At 29.8% G+C, this 17,044-nt stretch overlaps 1 long non-coding RNA gene across 1 annotated transcript in view; it reads right to left on the bottom strand.

Annotated features, from left to right (window-relative positions):
• The window catches only part of LOC136085011 (uncharacterized), a 44,741-nt gene extending 27,923 nt beyond the window's left edge, over nt 1-16,818 (bottom strand). Inside the window, exons 1-2 of the long non-coding RNA XR_010641002.1 lie at nt 16,615-16,818; nt 16,259-16,399 (exon numbers count right to left, since the gene is read on the bottom strand). This is a non-coding gene — a long non-coding RNA (uncharacterized LOC136085011). The remainder of the gene's footprint in view (nt 1-16,258; nt 16,400-16,614) is intronic.
• Between the last annotated feature and the right edge of the window lie 226 nt (nt 16,819-17,044).

Genomic DNA, 17,044 nt, shown 5'->3' with positions numbered 1-17,044 from the left:
ACAGGGTTTTTTGTTGCGAAGTTGACACTAATGAACGAGGAAGTAGAACATAACTGTTTAACAAAAATGGTGTCTTGATTTTGATCAACTATTGTATTAAAGTATGTATTGGAGTTAACATTTGATTTGTATTTTTAAAGTAAAGGCTGTGTGGAGTCGGTATTTATTATACTGTTTCTATTAAGAGGTCGAGAGCTAGGACACAAAAAAGCAACTTTATATCTAGAATCAAATCCAAGGTTCTCAGTGGGATAAGGATTTTTAATAGTAAGCTCTTTATCTTTAAAATGATTAGAACAAACTCGTGCATCTTTCTTTGGGCAGAAAAAATCATTTGTCTTATTAGTGTTTAAGCGGTTAATTAGTTTGATCCCAATTTCACGTTGGGAGGGAGATTTTTTGATAGCTGGAAAAGGAAATAAATGAAAAGGCGATGCACAACTACATCCAATATCCTCTTTTCTACATTTATGTTCAATGCATATTGCATATTTCCATTTCATAAGTCTATACCTTCTATTTAAACAATTTTTCTCAACGCAATGATATGCCATTTTACCAATAACTAACTTATTAAAACTAAAGTAAAAATAATAAATTAAAATAGTTAGTTTATTTAGCAGTTTTTATTTCAAAATAATCATTTCATTTTGCAAAAACATACCAAAATATAAAATCTATTCAAAGAAACAGCTTAATTCCCTTATAAAACGTACCGTTTTTTTAGTTTGTTTACTCGAAATTTTTGTGTGTTTGTTAACATGAGTGTGTTTTACAACTTTTGGGAATTTCGAAAACCGTGTATTGAACTTCGGCGATTAAAAACGATTTAAATTATCGGAAAAACGCCTATTTTTACCTTCTGTTTCAACCCATTTAATTTTTTAAGATAGCGGCATACTATAACAAACTAAATATTTTCTGAAAGAGAAAAAGTAGAGCTTTCTACTGATATGTAGTATTATATATATTGGCTTCGTTTAATTTTTTCAGTTTTTGCGAGACGGTCGTGGAATTGCTTTATAATTAATATAAAATGAATTATTTTTTTTCCTACTTTTAAAATAATATAATAATTATTGTGTGTGTAAAATAATTTAAATAAAATTTCTAATTATTTTAGCTTATCTTCGGCATACATACTCTACCCCATAGAAAATGAATAAACCAAAAGAAGGTGCTGAAAAAGAACGAATAAGCCAGAAATGTAAAAAGTTAACGAACATGTTGGCAACATCTTTTAGTACTAACTCAATTGTTAATATCAATATGGCTAATGTAGCAACAACAGAAATAAATATTAATCTCCATCCAATTTGCAATGGCGCTGATGCGGTATAATTATCACCTAATGAGGCAGATGCACATGGTTCTAAATTTCAAACGGCAGATAATTTTGATGACAATGCAATGTCTTATCCTAACTCTGACACTCAATATAAATTGAACAGTAATCAATGCGAGCCAAGTGAAGAAACTCAAAACAATTATTATTATTTTTTGAAACCACAAGCAGATATTTTGAAATCATTTTTTAAATTTTATTCGGAGCAAAGCAATTTTGATCTAAACGGCAAAAGTAATTTCCAAAGCGTTTATATCAGAATTAATATACCTCGTTACCTTTGAAGAAAACACACAAAAGTTATTTTGATCTTTTTGTCTGGCATTTAGCAAACCTTCAGATCAATCAACGTTCATTAGTGGATATAACATTGCAAATTGCAAGCATATTTATCAAAGAATATCAGAACATGAAATAGTGCACTCCATGCAGCCTGCACAGAGTCGTATGTTTTAAAAATTAATGCCATTATAAGTATTTATACGCGCCAACATGATGAAGACAGGCCTCCTAAAAACATGGTGAAGACAGGCCTCCTAAAAAATCCTAAAATGACCTAATATTTGAAAAACATCCTAAAAAGACCTAATTTCTCCTAAAGTATAGATGATTTTCTCAAATACTCCTAAAATCTCCTAATTTATTTTTCCTGATTATAATGCATAAACTATTATCAGCCAATCAACAATAAAGTTAATGAAATGGTTCAGACTTGAAGTTGGTACTGTTGTATACTGAGAGAAATTAACTCAAAAGTATATTCAATATTTTTGTTATATTTTAATAATTTAAAAATTTTATTCTATTAAAATTTAAGTTTTTTCTTCTTATTTCTGTCTAAGTTCTGAACATCAAAATTATTTTTATTAAAATTTTATTTTAATTAAGTTGACCAAAAATAATTTGTTCTTTCAGAATATAAAATGTCAGTCAAATATAATGCTAAATTTTAAGAGTGGTTAAAAGACAATAATTATAAAAAAATTTATTTGGTTAAGTATTATGATATTATATTAGGTATGTTTGATGATTTTTTATTTCCGGATATCTTTCTTTTAACTACTCCTTTTTGCTGAAAGTTTTTTTCTAAAATATAATTTTGTAATACATAAAATTGTAAATCATAAAATTAAGAAAGCCACCAGCTGAATTCTAAATTTATAAATTAAATTATTCTGCATTGTTTAACAATATTTTTTGCAAATTGTATTCTGAATTTTTTAAATATGACCTAGATGATTGCTGTATGTTTAAAGATTTTATCTGTTACAGATCTGGATACAAACACATTGAAAACACATGTTAATGAAAAAAACATGAATTTTTAAATGTTATATGTTATATGTGCTTGAAGTTTATGTCTGTTGCAGACCTAGGTACAAATACAATGAAAATACATGTTAATGAATTAAAATATAAACGATGTATGCCTGTGATTTATAAAAGAAATACAAACGGTCATTGAGCCACCAGTTGTGCCAAAGGTGTACACTGTGTACACTTAAGTTATATTTCTTTAATGGTACAAACTTAACATGGTAACATGGGTAATATTTAACAGCATTTATTTTGAAATATTTTTATAACATGCTTTTGCTATCCACAAAATTTAGCTTTTTCACATATTCATTTTATTTATTTATTTACCTATGTATGGATAAGTTTAATATATTATGAAAAAATGTTATTAAATTTTTTTATCTGTTTATTATAAAAAATATTGTGTTCTGTTATTTTTTCTAACTTTACACTGCCATAATGTGCCACAAATGTAAGTGTTTAATATATGGTACATAAGGTTTTATATTTTCAAAGGATCCTTTTTTAATTCTAATTTCAAGCTCTACTTTTTTCTTATTTCTGTCAGTGGCAATTCTGGGAATTGAAACTATTTTAATTCATATTTTTGTTTTATTAAGTTAACCTTAATATTTTTGTATTTTTAGAAGAGAAATGTCAGTCAAATATAAAACTAAATTCCAATATCATAGGTTAAAAAACAATAATTATAAACAATGGATACAAAAATGTCCCAATAATTTGTATTCGGTAAAATGTAAGGTATGTTTGAAAGTTATATCTGTTGCAGGTCTGGGTACAAAAGCATTGGAAAAAACATGTTAATGGTAACAAACATAAACACCGTATGCCTCTCTGTGATAAATATGCATTAAAAACTGTTGTAGAACCACCAGCTAGCCCAAAAGTGGCACTATGTTCACAGCAAACTTCTATTGTATTTGTTGCAGAGTCACAGTTAGCTAAGAAAGCAGAGATAATGTGGGCAGTTGATGTTGTGTTTTCAAAACATTCTTTTTGATCAAGTGCAAACAAATCTGAATTATTTACTGCAATGTTTAGTGATAGTCAAATGGCTAAACAATTTTCTTGTGGGAAAACAAAGTGCACTTGTCTAGTGTGTTTTGGAATTGCACCATATTTTAGGATCAGTTTGTTTGCCAATTTGATGAATCTTACAACCAAGTTGTCAAGAAGAGTCAGATGGATTTGCATGTCAGATATTGGGATTCCTCATTAAAGATGGTAAAAATAAGGTATTTCAACTCTGAATTCTTGAGAAAAGCTGCTGCTGTTGATATCATGATAAATTTCCGTAAATGCATGAGTGGTTTAAAAGAAGATAAAATGCTCCAGGTTTCCATGGATGGTCCAAATGTCAACATGTCTTTCTTCTCTAATTTGAATGCTAAGAGAAGTGAAAGTGAACTCAGTCAGTTAGTATCAATTGGATCATGCGGCCTTCACACGATGCACTGTTCATTCAAGAATGGTGCAAATGCTTTAGGATGGAAATTGAACAAATTGCTGTCTTCATTGTATTGGATATTCCATGAGAGCCCTTCCCGTCGTGCTGATTTCGAAAATCTAACTTAAGCTCAGTCTTCAGACTATGCTCTACAGTTCTGTTGCCATTGTTGGATTGAAAATGAGAAAGTAGCAAAGAGAGCGATGGAAATATGGCCCAAAATTATTGTGATTACTGACTTTTGGAAAAATTTACCGAAAAGCAAGCAGCCTAGTCAATGTAAGCCTGGGCAAAATACTTGTTATGAATACCTTTCTTCATGCTATAAAGATGTATTAGTCCCAATAAAGTAACAATTTTTTAAGGAAACTGCAAAATTGTTAAATTCTTTCTTGTTAATTTTCCAAACCGACAATCCTATGACACCTTTTCTTGTGGAAACACTTGAGAATTTATTGAGGCTATTTTTATCAAAATTTATCAAAAAAGAAGATTTGTCTGAAGCATCTACAACTTTTAAATTAAATTGATATCAGTGATGTCAAAAATCAAGTGTTGGTTGCAAATATTGATCTTGGGTTTGGAATAAAATATGAGTTGCAGCAATTAAAATTTAGAAAAAAAGTTACTGCTGCACAAATATATAATTTTAAAACAGATGTTCAACGGTTTTTAGTTACAATGTGCGAACATATGGTTGGAAAAAGTGTGCTAAACTCATGTTTGCCAGATACTTGTTATGTTTATCACCTTTGTACATGGTGTAGTCTCATAAGATCTGTGAACTTTATTTTGGCAAGTTGTTGCTGAAATTAGTTGCTTATGAAAAGGTATTACCTTCAGCTGCTGATCAAGCCAAATTGCAATATTCACAATTTTAACTACTGTTGTGAAAGTGAACAAGGAGAAATTTCTTGGGTTCTAAAAAGAAAGTGATAGATTGGATTCTTTTTTGGTTCAATATACAGATGCTTCAAGATTTAAGGACTTAATGAAAATTAACCAATTTTTACTAGAATTGTCTCATCGCCAAGCGCAAGTAGAGCGTGGATTCAGTATAAACGACCAATTTCTAGATAATAGTATGCTAACTGATACTCTTGTTGCACAGAGAATTGTACATGACCACATGTGCAGTGAAAATATAAAATCATCCCAATTAGCTATGACAACTAAACTTATGAGACATGTTAAGGATGCACGAAAACTATACTTTAGAAGTCAAAAAGAGAAGTCACCGAAGGCTTTAAAAACAGACCGTGATACTAAACTGAAAAATTTGAATAAAGAGATTGCTAGTTATAATGAACAAATTCACACCCTTGAAGGTACCATACTTCAGCTCAGATATGATGCAGATGAGTATGCATTACAAGCGGAAAAGCAGAAGTCATTGATAGAAATCTAGTCAACAATTTTGAAATCCAATGCGCTAAAGAGAGTTGCCTCTGAAAAGCAGGATCTACTTGAAAAAATTACAGCAGCAAAAAAAGTACTTATTGACAAGAAGGCTGAGATTTGGATTTGGATGTTTATTTTTTTCAATTGTTTTGTTTTTCTGATTTGATTATTTCTTTATATATACATAATATATAATATAAATGTAAAGTATAATATAAAATATGAAGTTTAGTTTTTGAAATTGGCAGTGTATTTTAATGATTTTTGATTATTTAGTTTTTGTTACTTAGTCATTAAGTAATCTATTTAGTACAATGTTAAGTTTAATAAGTTTATAATGCAAGTATGAAATCGATTTGTTTCAAGTTAATATTTTTATATGTGTAGAGATGCTAGATTATTTTAAATAACAGTGTTTAGGGTCCTAATTTTATCTTAATTATCTCACCTAGGCATTCTTACAGTTTTTAAATAAAATGAAAATTTTTAAGTGCCACTATATTTTTAAAATCCTCCCAAAATCTCCTACAAATTTTATCCTTTTTTTTCAAATTTCCCGATAAATCTTTTTAAAAACCTTTAAAAATTTCCTAAATTATCCCAATTTTTTCAGACAAAAAAAGTGTGGCCACCCTGTGAAGAGATTAAAAAGAATCATTTAATTTTAGAAAGAATCATAGAAAATTTAATTATCGGTAAGCGTGGACTTAGCTACAGAGGTGCTGTAGAGTCTGGGTACACATTGCTTGATGACAGTGTAGATCATGATAATTTTTTAGAGATTCTTTTGCTAATTGGCAAACTTGATCCGTTATTAAAAGCACATATCAAAGAGGTGGTTCAAAAAAGCAAATCCCGGAATGATTCAGTTGGCAACAGAAGAGGTCCTGGCAACTTGGTCACTTTTCTGTCAAAAATGACTGTTAATAAAGTCATTGATGCAATAACAACATCTTTAACAAACATGATGGTGGAAGAGATTAGAGAAGCCGGTATGTTTACTGTTCAAATTGATACCACACAAGATATTAATGTACAGGATCGGTGTTCTATTGTGATTCGATATGTAACCGAATTTGTACATGAACGCGTAATATCGATAGTCAATTGCACATCAACAACTGGAAAAGGAATGTGTGATTTGGTTTGTGGCGTTTTTGAAAAGGTAGGCATTGATGTAAGTAAATGTATTGGCAATGCAACCGATGGAGCCTCTAAGATGCATGGTCAATACAATGGATTCAATACCTGGTTAAATACAGTTTCCCCAGGTCAGATTATGTTTGGTGTTATGCCCATGTTTTAAATTTGGTAATGGGTGACGTTACTAAAAAGCTGTTGAAGTTGTTACCTTATTTGGCGTTTTGAACACATGTGCAGTATTTTTACGGGAATCGTATTTACGCTCAATGTTTGGCATTAGTTTAGCAGATCGAAATATATATCTGTAATCGGCAAAACCCGTTGGTGGGGGAAAGACAGAGCTCATACTAAGTTATTCGGAAATTTCTTCATCAAAACCTCCGATCAAGAAGCACAAGTTATTGATTTTTTGTACATTGACATGTTACAAACATTTCATGATATTTCTACATCAATCAAATTCAAAAATGACGTCCTTTACAGAGCGAAAGCTCTTTTAGACTCATTGACAAGTTTTGAATTTATTTTGACAGCGCAATTGTTTTTAAAAGTATTTGAGTACACAACGCCATTATCTGAATACTTGTAAACAACTGGAATGGGTATACTACGAGCCAATAATATGGTTCAAGACAGTATTAATAAATTAAGAAAAGTAGATAGAAATTTTGATTCCATTTTTCAAGCAGTTACACATTTTTCAGAACTTGCGAACAATGAATTGGGAAAAAGGAATCTCGACATTGAAGTTCAGACTTTGAAAGAGAACAGAATTATAGCAAATCAACTACTTGAAAGTGCAAAAGATAAATTTCGTATTAATGTTCACAACATGAAATGGATCAAGTAATCAGTAGTTTAAAACAGAGATTCTCAGAGCATGGTAGTCTATATGCTGATTTATTATGTGTAGATCCAAGAAATTTTGCAGAAATTTTGAAAAAAATGCCCAGTGGCGCATTGCAGCATCTGAGTGGGTTGCTCAGAAAGTTTGATTCTAGTGTAACAAGAGATCAGCTTCAAACGGAATTATCAGACTTTGCAAGGAAATAGGAAAGTTTCGAAATAACTCTTGAAGATGAATATAATTTGATATTTGACACGAAAATATCTGACTCTGTCTCGGACAACATGCAACAATATAAATCCGAAGAATCTAAAACTGTCTTTACAATTCCAGAAGTGGAAAACAGTGATAGCCACAGAAAAAAATGCAAATCTTGCAACAAATGTATTGTTTGTTGTTACTTTGTCCTCCAGAAGATTAACTTGCATAGTCTTGCGTATTCAAATTTGTTTCTGGCATACAAATTTGTGCTGACATTATCCTAATCACAAGTTGATTGTGAAAGGTCGTTTTCGAAATTGAAATATATTTTGAAAAGATTAAAAATTTGATGAGCCAGTCAAATTTACAGTCATTCATGCTGATGTCTTGTATAAAAGACCTTCTTCCGAGAAATAATAACAATGCAATAATTGATGTCTTGGCATCGACTAGTCAAACGATGATAAAGATGCTATACTAGTCAATATTGAATAGCGATTGTGTCTACTATTTCTAGACTCCAACTTACAGCAGTGTTTTAGAAATATTTATTTTTATCAATATTTAGGCTGGAATTTAAATTTTATTTATACTTTAAATAATAAACAATAATGCGCCTAAAAATAAAAAGTCCTTTACTTACATAATATAGTTAAATTTAGAAAATTAAGGGCGTTATTCATAGTTGCTGTCATGGGTGGCGTGAAGGCTCTCGGCTCCCCTATATATATATATATATATATATATATATATATATATATATATATATATATATATATATATATATATATATATATATATATATATATATATATATATATATATATATATATATATATATATATATATATATATATATATATATATATATATATATATATATATATATATATATATATATATATATATATATATATATATATATATCACAGTGTTAACTAGCCTGATGGCACCGCGTATAACGCGGAATTCCCAATTTTTTTAAATTTCCCAAAGTTCAAAAAATTATTAAAAAAACAACCTTTAATCCTGTTATTAACAGACTTAGATTTTAAGTGTTACGCAAGAAATGTAGAAATACTTAGTAAATGAAGAAAATAATTTAGTTGAACGAAAACAAATAATTTCTTTACTAAAGAAAAAGCGAAGGAAGTCATTCAATTCAAAGTCATTCAAAAAGCGCGGCAATTTCTTCAAAAATAAAATAAAAACTGAATTTTTTAATTGACGACGTCAGTTGTTCTTTGGATTTTTTATTTCGCTTGTTACTTTGTTTTTTTATTCGTGTTTTTATTTTAGACTTTTTATTTACAATACAAAAGTTTTATACTAACGAATGCTGTTAATCTTTAGTTAAGAATATAACAAAGATTTTAGCACAGTAATTATTCAAAAAATGACTTTGGTGGATGTAAATGTCATTTCAAAATTTCATTAAATAAAAGAATAAAAAGTTTTTATTAAGGTAATTAAAAATTCTGTTAGTAAATTAAATTTGCTGGTAAAGCATTTTAGTGTAAGCATTTTATTATTAATTAAGTTAAATCATTTGTGTTTGTAAATGTTATAAATTATTTGCGTAAAACAAAAAAAGAATACTACATTTACATAAGTTTTTACAATTTTTTTTTATATTTACAAATCAAAAATTTTAATAAACATAAAGTTTAATTTTCTAAATCAAAATCAACAAATACAAAAATCAATTTTTTTTTAAATTTACGCATTTTACTCAAAGTTACAACTTAGAGAAATTTGTCGCTATGATTTACTTGCGAATCTCCCCCGGCCGTAGTTGTTTATTGAATTTAATTGTAAAATACAGTGAAAGTTTTTCTTACAAACATTTTATTTGACCAAAAAATTTACTCATAAAATATAGACGTTTTATTTGACTAAAGTAACGAAACCTTTTTAACAACGCAAATTTTTTGAACTTTTTATCCATTCTATTCGAACCAGTTTCCATTCTATTGAAAAATGTTTCGCTTCAAAGACCTTGATATTCTTGAAATCTTTGACGTTCTATTAGTAATTTCAATTTAAGTCAATAAAATAAAAGCGACAACAAAAATGCCTTCAGTTAATGGAAAATAGTTTTATAAAAAAAAAATATAACAAAATTCAATCAAAAAATATTGTAACGTTATTTGAGAAACATAAAGAAACAACAAGTGTGCAAAACTATAGTCAACAATAGAAATCAGTAGTAAGCAAAAGTCCTCATCAGCCTGCATCTATTGTTAGCGAACGTCCTCATCAGTCTACATCATCAGTAAGTGAAAGTCCTCATCAGTCTACGTCATCAGTAAATGAAAGTCCTCTTCAGCCTACATCAGCAGTAAGTGAAAGTCCTCATCAGTCTACGTCATCAGTAAGTGAAAGTCCTCATCAGTCTAAATCAGTAGTAAATGAAAGTCCTCTTCAGCCTACATCAGTAGTAAGTGAAAGTCCTCATCAGTTAGTGAAAGTCCACATCAGTCTAAATCAGTAGTAAATGAAAGTCCTCTTCAGCCTACATCAGCAATAAGTAAAAGTCCTCATCAGTCTACATTAGCTGAAAGTGAAAACGATGTATACGCAGTTCCTTTAACTTCAGTTTTTGGAAAAAGAAGAAAAAACAAAGTCACACCAGCACAAATACCAATCAAAAATGTAGATGACCTACGAAATAAAACAACAGAAAAGTATGAGATGTTTTTTCCCGATTTTTTTTATTCGTCATCAAAACAAGGTTGATTTTGTAAAGTTTGCATATCGTTTGCCCCTGGAAAAAAAAGTAATCGTGCATTTATTGAAAATCCTGGCAAATTTGCAGATCACCCCTCGGAGCGTGCAAAAGATCACTTAAATACACATAGGCATACTATAGCTTTAAAAAATAAACAAGCTTTTGATGAAATATCTAAGCAAGACTCGAGTATCTGGAAAATGCTCCGTGAAAATACTCTTGTAAAAGAAACATTAAAAACAAGTAACTCTCGCTTCGTTATTAAAACCTTCTTTAGAGTCACACATTTGTTAATCAGGAAAAACTGGGCACATACTCATAATTTTTCAGACATTATTTAACTTATTGCTGCGTGTGGTTGTAAGGTTAAGGCGCACGTTTTGTCTGGCCCAGCAAACGCAACATATATGTCTCCAAAATATATTGCAAAGTATATAAACATTATCTTTGATTTTGTCAAAAATCCTTTACTCCAGTCACTTAGAAGAGGTGGGAGTTTTTCTTTTTATTCGGATGAAACTTCTGACATTACTTCGATTAAACAGTTAACTATACATGCCACTTTCGAACACAACGGCATCGTTAAAGAACATTTTATAGAGATAGTTCCTTTAAGTAAGCTCACCGGTTCTAGTCTATTAGCTCCAAATGTTTTTGATGTTATTCAAAATTTTTTTAGAGCTCACAATATCTCATTTAAAAATGCTTGCTTTGCTTGTATGGACACAACAAGCGTCAATTCTGGTGTAAAAGGAGGTTTAAAAACTTACATTGAAGATGCTGTGCCACTGTGTGTTTGGATTGGGTGTACAAGTCACAAACTTGCGTTATGTTTTAAACATATTTTAAAAGACTTTCCTACTTTTGTGGAGGTATGTATTTTTTTACTTAACCTATGGAAGTTTTTTAAATACCGCACACTAGCCATGCATTTGTTGCAAGAATGCTCCAAAATCTATGGAGAACTTGAATCCATAGTTCCAGTGTGTCCAAGAGTAACTCGTTGGATTGCACACGATCGAGCTTCTTTAGTTGTGTTCAAAGGTTATAAACCAATTTTACAAGCATTGTCAACATGTTACACCGAACGAAAAGAAGCAGAAGCACTCGGACTATTTATACAAGCGAGTTCACAATCTAACATTGCAACAATATTAATGCTCTTAGATGTGTTTGAAGCGATCGCCCACTTGTGATAGCACTATAAAGTTCGCAAGTAGGAATTAGTCTCAGCGACATTCCAACTTATGTCAATCAAGCAAATCATAGTTTAAATGATTTAGTTTCGGGTACTCGACGAAAGTATTTCACGGAAAAAGATTTTATTGAAATAAAATCAGCGACTGATGAAATAATTTTTTCGTTACCAGCCACAAGCCGATTAAAAAAAAATAAAACTTTGACCTAAGTGAATTTGAGTTCAACATTTTTAGATCTTTTGTAAATAGTTTTAAAAGTGAACTAAAAAACACTTTCGCGCAAATGGAATATTGGCAATCGCTTTCGATTTTTGACCCAAGACGATTGCCTAAAACACTTAGCCAACTTTCTAGTTATGGTAAAGAAAGCTTAGAGCAACTTATAGCTCACTATGGCAAACCAAAAAGCAGTAACAAGTTTGGAGCATTACACGTTCAAGTTCCAGATATCTCAGAAACTGAGACAAAAACCGAACTTGAAAGTTTCAAAATTATGTTATTTAATAAACGCCGAGAATGGGAAAACAGTTTCGATATACGTATATCGAAAGAAAAAGATCAAGAGATAGTAAAAAATTTAATTAAGTCAAGAAACAATTTTATGCCTCAAGAGTTATGGAAAGTGATTAATAATGACCCTGTTTTGATAAGTGTTTATGCTAATTGTATGTTTTTGACTAAGTTACTCCTTATATTTCCTTTGAGTGTAGCTTGCGTTGAAAGATTTTTTTCAAAATTAAAAATAGTTAAAAACCGTCTTCGAAATCAGCTAAGCCAAAGCACATTAGAAAGCTTGATGATGATTGCAATAGAAGGTCCGAAGGAGTGTTTTGACGACGATTTGTTAGAGTACTTTGGCGACGAGTTAAAACGTAAAAATCCAAATATGAGAATTATGTTGTAAATTGATAGTTTACAACGTAAATCTCATATTTTGATTTTTTTATTTGAGACTACAGACTATTGGTGAATATTTATTGTTTGTAATTTTTTTCACGAAATATTCACGGTGATTTATTTGTATTCCAACTGTGTTTTTACAATTTTTGTTTGTTGCAATTTAAGCTAATTTAAAAGTTCTGTTGTACAAATTTAAATTTTATACTTATAATAAAAAAAGTAACGGAATAAGAAAGAATTCTGTATTACCAGCCATACAAGGTTATTGTAATTAATCTAAGAAACTTTTGAAATGATGGAGCTTTTTTTTTTTTTTTACTCGCCAGCCAAGCCGACATAAGCCTAAATTCCCAATCTAATGGAAACGCGGTATAAATTTTATTCCTGGGTGACACTCTGTTTATATATATATATATATATATATATATATATATATATATATATATATATATATATATATATATATATATATATATATATACATATATCTGTACCTCACAGAAGACAAAGGTCAGTAGTTCAGTTTTTTGTGAAAATGAGTTATGTATAAGATTTTTTTAGTTTTTTCAGAATCTACACAGAGGTATAAAGACTGTTGTCCTACGATAGTGTAAAACAAAGTTAGGTCAATACAAAAGGGCGTTAATCTACTATCTTGTTACTATGTTTACACTGCATATCTGTTAAAGTGCACCGAAGAACAAACCACTTTGTGTTGTATTATGTTTTTTTACTCTAATTAAGTTATTGTTTCTAGAATTGACAGTAATATTTAATAATTTCGGCAAATTGAGTCTTTAAAATGACAAGCAGAGGAAAAAAAAAATGATTGAAATGGTTGTAGCCATGAAAAAGAAATGTGAAAATAAACAAACGGAAATTCGAGGTATTACTCTATTATTATTATTAAAAGATATATCGATTTATATTGCAATAAAAGAATGATTTTTTCTAATTCTTAATCTTTCCTAAATGTGAAGATAGATTTCCGGTGGATAAAGACGCTACATGCTTTTGCGTAAAGATCTAATTTTTTTGCTTTTAATATTTGGTATATCCCTAAGGTTAAAAGATTTTGTCTTTATATTTCAGATGGTGTAAATAATGATGAAGCAATTAATATGCTGCCCACTTTTTCTACAGAGCTGAATATAGAAGGACGCGGAGATATATACTAGTTGGATGAAGGTACTACATGCTTATTTGCATAAAAATTTACAACTTTTATGATTAGCTTATTATAAAATCAAATTTTAACCTTCTTTTTCTTTTACCATTTAGGTAACCGAATGGAAGATAGTACGATGTTTCAACTGAGTACAAGCGATACTTAGAATATATATGGATTTCCTTTATTCAATCCTTTGTCATCGGAAGATGATAATGATGATAAAAATTATGAACCCGATGGAAACAATTACAGCTCTAATGATTCAGACATGCATGAAGGCTGAAGAAATAATCGTGTGAATTTGTTGCTGAACAGTAATGAAGACGGGATAAAATCTGAAAGTTGTGATGAAGAGTGTGCAGATCTCCGAGAAGAGGTTTTGGATCGTCATGAAGATGTATCGAAGCGCGGTCTAGAGGTTTCGAATCTACATGAAGATTGCCGGGTAAAGTGAAAAAATGTGAAAAAGGAAAATCGTGAAAAAGGAAACGGACAAATAAGGAGCAGTATGTAAAAAAGGGCGGGAAAGTAAAAGAATGTAGGGTGATGACGTCGTTGCCGTCTTAAGTGTGGTGAAAAAACTAATGATGTTAACAGAGCAGTCATATTTGCAATGCCGTCAAAATACAAAATGCCATTCATTTCAAGTGCGCGACACAGTAATAACTGTATTTTTCATTAACACACTATCCATTTAAAAAAAATCTATATCTGTGGCATTAGAAAAAAAAATGCCATTTGCAGGATTGTTTGTAAGCTCCCAGCATCAACAAAGATTATTGTTTTATAAAAACTAAGGTTATATTTTATTTTTTTATTTATTACTTTGTTTGAGACAACAAGTACAAGGTCCATAGTTGAAAAAACATAATCAGTTATTAATTCTGTCTGCATACACATGTCTGCAATAAATTTACAACATACACAACTGCATTTTTATATACATATACACATATGTATATGTGGGTATATATATTATATAATGGTTTTAAACTAATTTGTTTGCTCTTAATTTTAGTATATTAGCAGCAAAGCGATTTTTGTTCACTATCACTGTCAAATAACTTAGTTACGCTATATAGAGTAGGAGAAATTAAATAAACATTTCATTACATCCAACTTTTTTATAATTCAAAAAATAAATCTTAAATTTTGAGAACTACATTTTAGAGTGTAGCAAAATTGATAAAAATTCGATTATATAGAAATAACTTTTCATGTTTTACTGCAAATAGATGTTATCTTTACTTAGGTTCTTCCAAACCAGCGAGTCAGCATAAAAAGTTCCATGTATGATGTATGGGTTTGTCTTTACAAAGATGGGTGGGTTAAAAAAGGCAGCTGCACTTGTCCAGTAGGACTAGGTTTAGCGTGCTCACATATTGCAGCTCTACTTTTTAAACTTGAGGCTGCTGTGCACCACCGTTTAAATAGAGAAGATGCGTCAACAAGTCAGCTTTGTTCATGGAATGCCTCAAAGTGCAGTGTTAATGCAGCACCATTAAGTGCTATGAATTTTAGCAAAAATAAAAAAAGAGGACAGTTACCCTCAATTAATGAGCTTGTATTAAAAAGAAAAAGTATAAGAGTCAACTATGTTTAAATTAAATGGGTATTATTCATATATTGACCCATCATTTTGCATATCAGTCAGAGACTTTAACACCTTACGCCAATCCAATCCTAAATCTGTTATATTTACCAGCTTAGATAGTAATAGCCATCATAAATCAAGTAATACTGAGTCAGGTTCTGAAGATGAGATGAATTGTTTATCAGAACCTATAACTAGCTTGTTAGATCCTACTTGCAAAGATCTATCTCAGTTTGAGCTTTTAAAACACTCTAAACAACTTTATGAAGACTTTAGTCATACTTATTTTGAAAAACAATACGATCAACTTCACACAAATAAATTTGTTCTCAGTGAATCTCTTATCCAAGAAATCATGCAATATAGAAAAGATTTTTATAGCAAATTTACACAATACGGTAAGAAAATGGAAAATTGTGCCAAAAATACATTTTATGCGGTCCAGTTAAAGAAGCACATCTATTTTTCGTTTATTAACTCTGGTTTTTATGTTATGACTGATATGCCTTTTTGGGAGCTTCTCCTGATGGAATATTTACCTGTTCTTGTCATGGAAAGGGTGTTTTGGAGAATAAATGCCCATATAATTATAAAAATAGTTTTATTAACTGGCAAAGTGATAAAAAAATTTCCCTTTAATAATAATGTTCGAAAATCAAATCACCCTTACTTTTTCAATTCTTTGTAATGTTATACAATTTAAGCGATAAACATAAATAAATGGAAAAAAAGGAAAAATACCTTGACATTATTTACTTAAATTTTTAAAAACACTTTTAAATTTGCGGTAGATTTTTTTAACTAAATTCAAAATAGATTTCGTTGGAGAGGAGTTAAAGTTAAAGTTTTTATTTTAAGGCAAGACTTGGTACTTTCGAAGGCCTTTGACTGTATCTCTAAATAATTTTTATTTTTAACAAAATGCATATAAACTTACAAATTCAAAATCAAGCACAAACCTAAAATGAAGATGGTGGACTTGACGTACTCGTACTTGGTTGGTAACGTAAGCGTTCTCTTAGAGAAAAAGATTCAACTGCTTCTAGAGGAATGTCTTTTAAAACTTGATAATGTAGATTTTCTTCGGACATCTTCTGCTCCTAGAGTACAAGTTATTTTATTATTTTTTATGTTATGACTTATAAATATGGTTGAAAGTACACCCTACACCCAATATGAATAAAAAAAAGTTTGTGAAAATAGCACACAATAGTTATTAAGGCTTAAATAACGGTCTATTATCTCTCTAAGTTATTATTATTGTATTTATTAACTAACTTGATAATAATAAATGCACTCTTGTATTATTTCTTACCTGAAATTAATGCTGATTATCGTTTACATCTTGTTTTTCTATTACAGAGAAAAATTTACTTAATCCCTTTGCTTGTTTTTTGTTTTCTCTCTCCAAATCGAACTTGCATTTTTTATAAAAAAAACCCCTAAGGTTTCTTTTTTTCCGCCATAATAACTTACTAACTTAATTTTTCAAATAAAACGATTACTTTTAGCGGTAATTATTTTTTCATTTAAGTGCTCAGCAAATACTTACAAAATCAGTAGTTTAAAATATAAACTTTGGCGCCCCTAATATGTACTTATACAGTAACAATAAACATTCAACACAAAAAACACGATTTAAATAAACAATTAACTAACAAACTTATTCTTTCAAACAATCATCTAAACTACTACTTTTTGATTTAATTATTTTTTTCATTAAAGTGCTGAGCAAATATTTACAA

This window comes from Hydra vulgaris, chromosome 09 (genome assembly GCF_038396675.1).
Source record: "Hydra vulgaris chromosome 09, alternate assembly HydraT2T_AEP".
NCBI lineage: Eukaryota > Metazoa > Cnidaria > Hydrozoa > Anthoathecata > Hydridae > Hydra > Hydra vulgaris.
This window is presented reverse-complemented; position numbering and strand designations above follow the sequence as displayed.